This window comes from Mytilus galloprovincialis, chromosome 14 (assembly GCF_965363235.1).
Source record: "Mytilus galloprovincialis chromosome 14, xbMytGall1.hap1.1, whole genome shotgun sequence".
Lineage (NCBI taxonomy): Eukaryota > Metazoa > Mollusca > Bivalvia > Mytilida > Mytilidae > Mytilus > Mytilus galloprovincialis.
Genome location: NC_134851.1, coordinates 16,789,493 through 16,797,622, shown reverse-complemented (window position 1 = coordinate 16,797,622; position 8,130 = coordinate 16,789,493).

The following is an 8,130-nucleotide window of genomic DNA, read 5'->3' as shown; positions in this document are numbered from 1 at the left end:
TACATGAGGTTTAATTTTGGCATTTGATTATGGGCTTTCCCATTAAAATTTTCCTCGGGACCAGTTGCGAATCCAGAACTTTTCATGAGGGGGCCCGCTGACTGATCCCAAAAAGGGGGGGGCTACAGTCATGCTTCAGTGGTATCATTCCCTATATAATCTACAGCTATCGATAGTAGTATACTAATGTGCAAATATTTCAATTCGACGTAAATAAATATTCAATATTGAAGTTACCTTATCAAAGGGACACGACGAACATGACGGGTGCCACATGTGGTGTAAGATAAGTTACCCTCACAGATCACCTGAGATAACCTACAGTTTTTAATGTGGTTCGTGTTGCTCAGTCTTTGGTTTTCTGTGTTATATTTGTGTACTGCTGTTTTTTTACTGCTAATTTGTTTTTTTTTTCCTTTATTGCGTTTTCAGTTTATTTTCGATTTGTGAGTTTGAATGTCAATTTGGTATTGGTATCCTTAGCCTCTCTTTTGGTAGTCCACTTTTATGATTTAATTTAATTATCGGAATCGAATATTTTTGTCACAGATCAACCCACATTTGTTGCACTTGTAGCGAAAACATCACGACGTTTACTCTTCCTAAAAATAACCGAACGAGCTGTATTTATTCTAATAAAGAGAGCAACACAGTGCGTGAGGGAATAATTTAACCATCCGCTAGCACGAGTTCACACAGTTGTTTAATTTGCTCAAAAATATTTTTTTCTGTGTAGTATTTAGTAGACTGTTTGATATTCTTTTACTGAATCCTAGTTTTGTTGTCTTTCTTCGTGTTTTTTTTTATGGAAGGCAGTACGGTGACCTATAGTTGTAAATTTCGGTGTCATTTGGTCTCTTAATTCTGTGGAGAGTTGTCTCATTGGCAATCACACCACAACTTTTTTTTATACATCAAGTAATTCTTTTATAACAAAAAGAGATGATTTCACCTTCCCAATGGTGAACTTTCCTTTTCTATGTAGCATGATGCCAGCAGAATCTGCACACGAAGTATATATCTCCCAGTTGATACGATATTGCATTTTCTACCACGATTTATACTTTACAGATGGTTGCTGCTCACAAGGAAGCTATTACACCAAGAATGGACTAGCGCCAGATTATCTTACAAGTACTGCATGCAGTGATCTATACAGCTATTCTCTTAGGTCAACAACATCTGGACATCTTCATATACCAAGGCCAAAGTTTGAATACTTCGAAAAGACTTTTCAATATTCTGGTCTAATCATTTGGAATAATTTGCCAAATGATATAAAGGATTTAAGACATATAGAAAGTTTTAAGATGAAATGTGCTAACCTCTTTATCATAAAACAAAATGAGTAGACAAACTTTTTTTTGGACATTCTTGCCATGCTAGTTCTACAGTTTGTTTTCATGCTTGTGTATATATATATTTGTAATTGTGTACATATCTATTGATTATTGTTCTATATGCATTGATTGTTATATGAATTATTCATTTAAATGTGTGAAGGCCTTGTCAGATTAACAATTGTATGTTAAATGAGTTACATTCGTTAAATAAAGAATTTATTATTATTATTATTCCAAGTGGTGAAGTTGAAATCATCCCCTCGTTAATTATACGGACGCCATCCACGAGTTGGTTAAAATATTATGAAATACCCGTTTCACAGATGATAGCGGATATGTTCCAATGTCATAATTACAATCATATCATTCTGCTTTCACCCGAATGTGATCTGCCGTATTTTTCTTGTTACAATGTGCAACTCGACGGGTGCCACATGTGGAGTAGGATCTGCTTTCCCTTCCGAAGCACCTGAGATCACCACCATTTTTAGCTCACCTGGCCCAAAGGGCCAAGTGAGCTTTTCCCATCACTTGGCGTCCGTCGTCCGTCGTCGTCGTCGTCCGTCGTCCGTCGTCGTTAACTTTTACAAAAATCTTCTCCTCTGAAACTACTGGGCCAAATTAAACCAAACTTGGCCACAATCATCGTTGGGGTATCTAGTTTAAAAATGTGTGGCGTGACCCGGCCAACCAACCAAGATGGCCGCCATGGCTAAAAATAGAACATAGGGGTAAAATGCAGTTTTTGGCTTATAACTCAAAAACCAAAGCATTTAGAGCAAATCTGACATGGGGTAAATTTGTTTATCAGGTCAAGATCTATCTGCCCTCAAATTTACAGGTGAATCCGATAGCCCATTATTGGGTTGCTGCCCCTGAACTGGTAATTTTAGGGAATTTTTGCTGTTTTTGGCTATTAACTTGAATATTATTATAGATAGAGATAAACTGTAAACAGCAATAATGTTCAGCAAAGTAAGATTTACAAATAAGTCAACATGACTAAAATGGTCAGTTGACCCCTTTAGGAGTTATTGACCTTTATAGTCAATTTTTAACCATTTTTCGTAAATCTTAGTAATCTTTTACAAAAATCTTCTCCTCTGAAACTACTGGGCCAAATTATTCCAAACTTGGCCACAATCATCTTTGGGATACCTAGTTTAAAAAATGTGTGGCGTGACCCGGCCAACCAACCAAGATGGCCGCCATGGCTAAAAATAGAACATAGGGGTAAAATGCAGTTTTTGGCTTATAACTCAAAAACCAAAGCATTTAGAGCAAATCTGACATGCAGTAAAAGTGTTTATCAGGTCAAGATCTATCTGTCCTGAAATTTTCAGATGAATTGGACAACCTGTTGTTGGGTTGCTGCCCCTGAATTGGTAATTTTAAAGAAATTTTGCTGTTTTTGGTTATTATCTTGAATATTATTATAGATAGAGATAAACTGGAAACAGCAATAATGTTCAGCAAAGTAAGATTTACAAATAAGTCAGCATGACCAAAATGGTCAGTTGACCCCTGAAGGAGTTATTGCCCTTTATAGTCAATTTTTAACCATTTTTTCGTAAATCTTAGTAATCTTTTACAAAACTCTTCTTCTCTGAAACTACCGGGCCAAATTAAACTAAACTTGGCCACAATCATCATTGGGGTAACTTGTTTAAAAAATGTGTGGCGTGACCCGGCCAATCAACCAAAATAGCTGCCACGGCTAATAATAGAACATAGGGGTAAAATGCAGTTTTTGGCTTATAACTCAAAAACCGAAGCATAAAGAGAAAATCTGACAGGGTTTAATTGTTTATCAGGTCAAGATATATCTGTCCTGAAATTTTCACATGGATCGGACAACCCGTTGTTAGGTTACTGTCCTGAATTGGTAATTTTAAGGAAATTTTGCCGTTTTTGTTATTATCTTGAATATTATTATAGATAGAGATAAACTGTATACAGCAATAACGTTCAGCAAAATAAGATCTACAAATAAGTTTACATGACCAAAATAGTCAATTGACCCCTTAAGGAGTTATTGCCCTTTATAGTTAATTTTTAACATTTTTCATAAATTTTTGTAAATTTTTAGAAAATATTTCCCACTGTAATTACTGGGCCATGTTCATTATAGATAGAGATAATTGTAGCAACAAGAATGTTCAGTAAAGTAAGATCTACAAACACATCACTATCACCAAAACACAATAATGTCATGAATTTATCCGTGTCCATTTTTTAATATGCACAAGACCAAGGTGAGCGACACAGGCTCTTTAGAGCCTCTAGTTTTATTTGCGGGGTTCGTTTTGCTCACTTGTTATATTCTCTGTTGTATTTTGTGTACAATTGTTTGTGTTTTGGTCTATTTATTTTTAGCCATGGCGTTGTTAGTTTATTTTAGACTTATGCTGGTATTTTTCGCCTCTCTTTTATTGTAATAGAGATCACAATGAATAAAAAAATCGCAATCCTGCACAATTCAAATTCCAAAATGAAGATTATAACATTGACATATTCTTACAGTTGAACACAACACTTATTATTTTAAGTGGTTTTACAGGTACTTAAGACGATTCTTAACCTTGAGTGGTTATTTTGAAATATTTATAATTGGTTTGCGTTGTTATGGGATGAATAAATGTATTTGTTTTGAAATATAAATACTAATAGGCTATTATGTAACATAAATGAATTTGATAAGAAGGTAGAGAGGGGAGATATTAAAGGGATTTTCAAACTTTTAAGTTGAAGACACTTAATCGAAAGCGCCATGACAGAATAAAAGAAAACAAAGAGAAAAAGCAAGAATAGTCTACAAGGATAAATAATTGTAAAACTAGGAACGAAAAAAGAATGTAGGCTACCTATTACTCTAGACAAAAAATGATTCAGAGGTCTCGTGATCACTATGATGAAAAGGGGTCGGGGGTTTGACGACTTGACGGACAATTAAGGTGACATGTACTTCTGCAAACTCTTACCTTATAAATGACCTAACGTGTAAAAAGTTATCAAAAGTACCAGGATTTTAATTTAGTACGCCAGACGCGCGTTTCGTCTACATAAGACTCATCAGTGACGCTCATATCAAAATAGTTATAAAGCCAAACAATACAAAGTTGAAGAGCATAGAGGATCCAAAATTCCAAAAAGTTGTGCCAAATACGGCTAAAAAAGTTTTAATTAGTCAATTGTTAACTAAAGAGAGACGAAACATACTGTAATGTTAATTGGTAGTTATGGCTACAAACAAGTAGAGACTTGTTGTATCAATGCTTGTTTTACACCTGAGGTAGAGTTAGGCAGATATAGAGGTTTGGCGTGAAAGTTAGTGGCATGGTCGAAGGTTATAGGGTAGATCGTAAAAGGGACTATCTACGATCCGTAAGGGAAACATTTAGGGAACATCAATATCAAGGGAATAATGTATTCGACCACGGGTATATAAGAGAATGAGAAGCGGTACTCGAGGTTGTCGGTTGTCTGTCGACGAGCCGTCATTAGCCGTCATAAGTCAACCGAGCGTACGTCGGTTATATTAAGTGTTAGAAGAGCTTTAATATTCAGAGGACACTTTGTACTGGGTACAAAGTAAACGTACACTTTGATAGTATTGACAAGGCAAACTGTCCCACTCGAAGGACAGACTGTACAAGCCCACACTCACAGTCTGGTAGTGACAGACTGTCCTATTCGGAGGACAAGCTGTATCAGCCACATTATCTTATAGTGACATACCGTCCCATGGTTACTTTATATCGACAAAGAGTCGGTGTGTATATTCTAGTTCATTGTTCATTGTGCATAACATAGATAGTTGTAGTTTTTAGTATTGCCGTATTGTTTATGGACAACTTGGATCCAAGTATTTACTGGAACGAATTGTTTTGATATATAAACGCCTGGTTACACGTTACAATACCAAAGATACATTCAAACTCATCAGTTAAAAATAAACAAAAACCACCAATAATAAACCCGAAATTGACTAAAAGATGAACAATAGTACACACAACATAAGAAAGAAAACTTTAAACTGGACAACACGAACCCCACCAAAAAACAACAACAACCAAGGGATTGATCTTAAATAGGTGCTCGAGAAGGGTAACCAGATCCTTCTCAGCTGTGGTATCCGGCATGCACAATATTAAAAGTCTTCTTCGGATTTCCCCTTCAATGGCAGTATTCAATAAAAAAGAGATATAATTGAATAACTAAGCGAGCAATTATTTAACTTAAACAGATCAAATAAAGTGATTAACCAAAGTTCAGTTTATATACCTCCTACAGAACTATCTGGTTACAAAAGTATGCTCACTTGGAGTGTCCATTTAATGAGTTGGGCAGGTTTTTGTTATATGAATGTATACATAGGTACAACTATCTTTCGCCTTTCATTTTCCAATTTCTTGTTACAAATAAGCAATACCACTTTGCGGTGTTGATATGTGGTCTTTATAGGAAAACATTTCTGACTCTATCCAACATACATCTTCTCCAATCGTTGTTTTAATCCTTTCCTCTTTATTGCGGTTGAACAAAATTGCGTATTTATATGCAGTTAAAAGTAGGATTAAATATAAATCCTTTTTTTGTGTATTTCTATTAAAATGTTGTGTAGTTTCTTCTCCTGTTATTGACGTTGCTGTAGAGTCGTCAATTCATGAGTATATGACGGCATGGTTTAATTATGTACTTTGAGCCTTTCCTTTCAGTAATAGTTGCATGGTATACCGCAAACTCCGAAACAGTGGTGACGTTGCTTCGCTAAACTATCATAAAGTCAACGTAGCGTAGTAAAGAGGACGTAACCGCTGTTTCGGAGTTCGGGTATACCGTTTGATAGAATATTTTTTTGTAGTTTGTGATTTTGCATTTGCTTACACTTCCGGAGCACCTGAGATCACCCCTAGTTTTTTGGTGGGGTTCGTGTTGTTTATTCGTTAGTTTTCTATGTTGTGTCGTGTGTGCTGTTGTTTGTTTGTCTTTTTCATTTTTAGCCATGGCGTTGTCAGTTTGTTTTAGATTTATGAGTTTGACTGTCCCTTTGGTATCTTTCGTTCCTCTTTTATATAACATTAGTTTAGAGTAAAAAGAATGCAATCAATGCTCATTTCTCGTAGAAAGTTTAATGATAATGTCTACCTGTTTTTTCATTGATCAATTGTGATGAATCCAGATCTTTAATAATTTCTATATAAAAAGTGTTTCCCGTATTTTTAAACACATGATTGTTATACTAGTATAGATACACTATCTATTGTTGAACTTTGGGTGTTTATTTGTGTTGATGTTTTTGAGGTAAATATCATGTCTCATTTGATTTAGTTGTAAATGACACTCTTAAGGTGGTAGACCTTGGTTCAGGGAGATAACTCTTTAAATCAGTTAAGCGTTTGTAAAAGTCAAGTTTCATCAATGTTTTTCAAGCATTTACATGAAACAGATTGAAAATAATCTATGTAACCTAGAAGCTTAGAATATATTTATGAAAATGGTTGACACAAACATACTGATGATTTTAAGAGTTATTTCCCTTAACCTAGGTCTACCACCTTAAATATTTGATCAAAACTAGAAAATTTGATCAAGCTAATCAATACTTGAATCAATTATTGGATGGCTCGCCAAAGTGTTTTTTTTTTTTGTATAAATACTGTGTAAATAATGTTTGTTTACAATTTTACCTTACTTAACATGTGAATTTTAGAGTGTATTTAACGAGAATATTAAGATTGTCTTCACATACATGTAACTTATTTGTTGAAACAGGACGATATCACGGTGTTAATAGATCAGAAAGAAAATGCACCCTCTGTACTTTAAATACTATAGAAGACAAGTTTCATTTCATTTTACCGTGTGATTGTTATAATCCAATAAGGAGACAGTATATTAAGCCATGCTATTTTAAGAGTTCATCGTCATTTAAGGATGTACTTAGGTGAGGTTTTGGAATTTGTGTCAAATGTTCAGACTCCTTGGTGTTTTTCCATACAATACAATGTAAAATATTTTGCCCCATAACACCCATTTATTTTTTCATATAAGACTTAATATCTCATGAAAAGTCCTTTACCAGAATTTTAGAAGATTCTTGATTTTCTTTCTTTTGTTTTGAGACCCAATAATACCATTGCAAATATAAGGTAAAAGTCAGAGATAGCCTTTTCCCGTCATATTTTAAATCTCAAAAATCTCGAAAAGGAGGTCCATGACCTATCAATATTTTTAGCTTATCTTTGTCTTTAATTGATGCTCTACCAGCTTATAGTATCAATTTTAATTTCTTAATTTTTACCTAACTTCACCTAAGTACATTCTTAAGCGTATACAGTTGTTGAGCACAGAAAATGTAAAAGACATATGTAACCTTTGTAAATTTCTTTTCCATGCATTTAAACGTAGAACAGACATGTTATAAGTTACCAATAATTAATATAGATCATTATTGTCCTAGGATGTATTCATTTATCAGTTATGTATGTTTTGTGTATGTATTTATGATATATTTGTATTGCATATAGATTATATTTGTACTGATGAGCATTATTTGCTCAAAGTCATAAGAGAATTGAATTGAATTGATTAAAATAACTTTTGAGGGCTTTGAGTTAAGCCCACTAATTGCAGGTGATTTAGAGTGATGAACACTCTAATGTACAACTTGTCATAACTCATACTAGTAATACATCACTGAATCTATAAAAAATATTACAGAGTAAAGCACTCACATTCACAAGCAATCACTGTGATAAACTTGTGATTTTTAACTGAACTATCA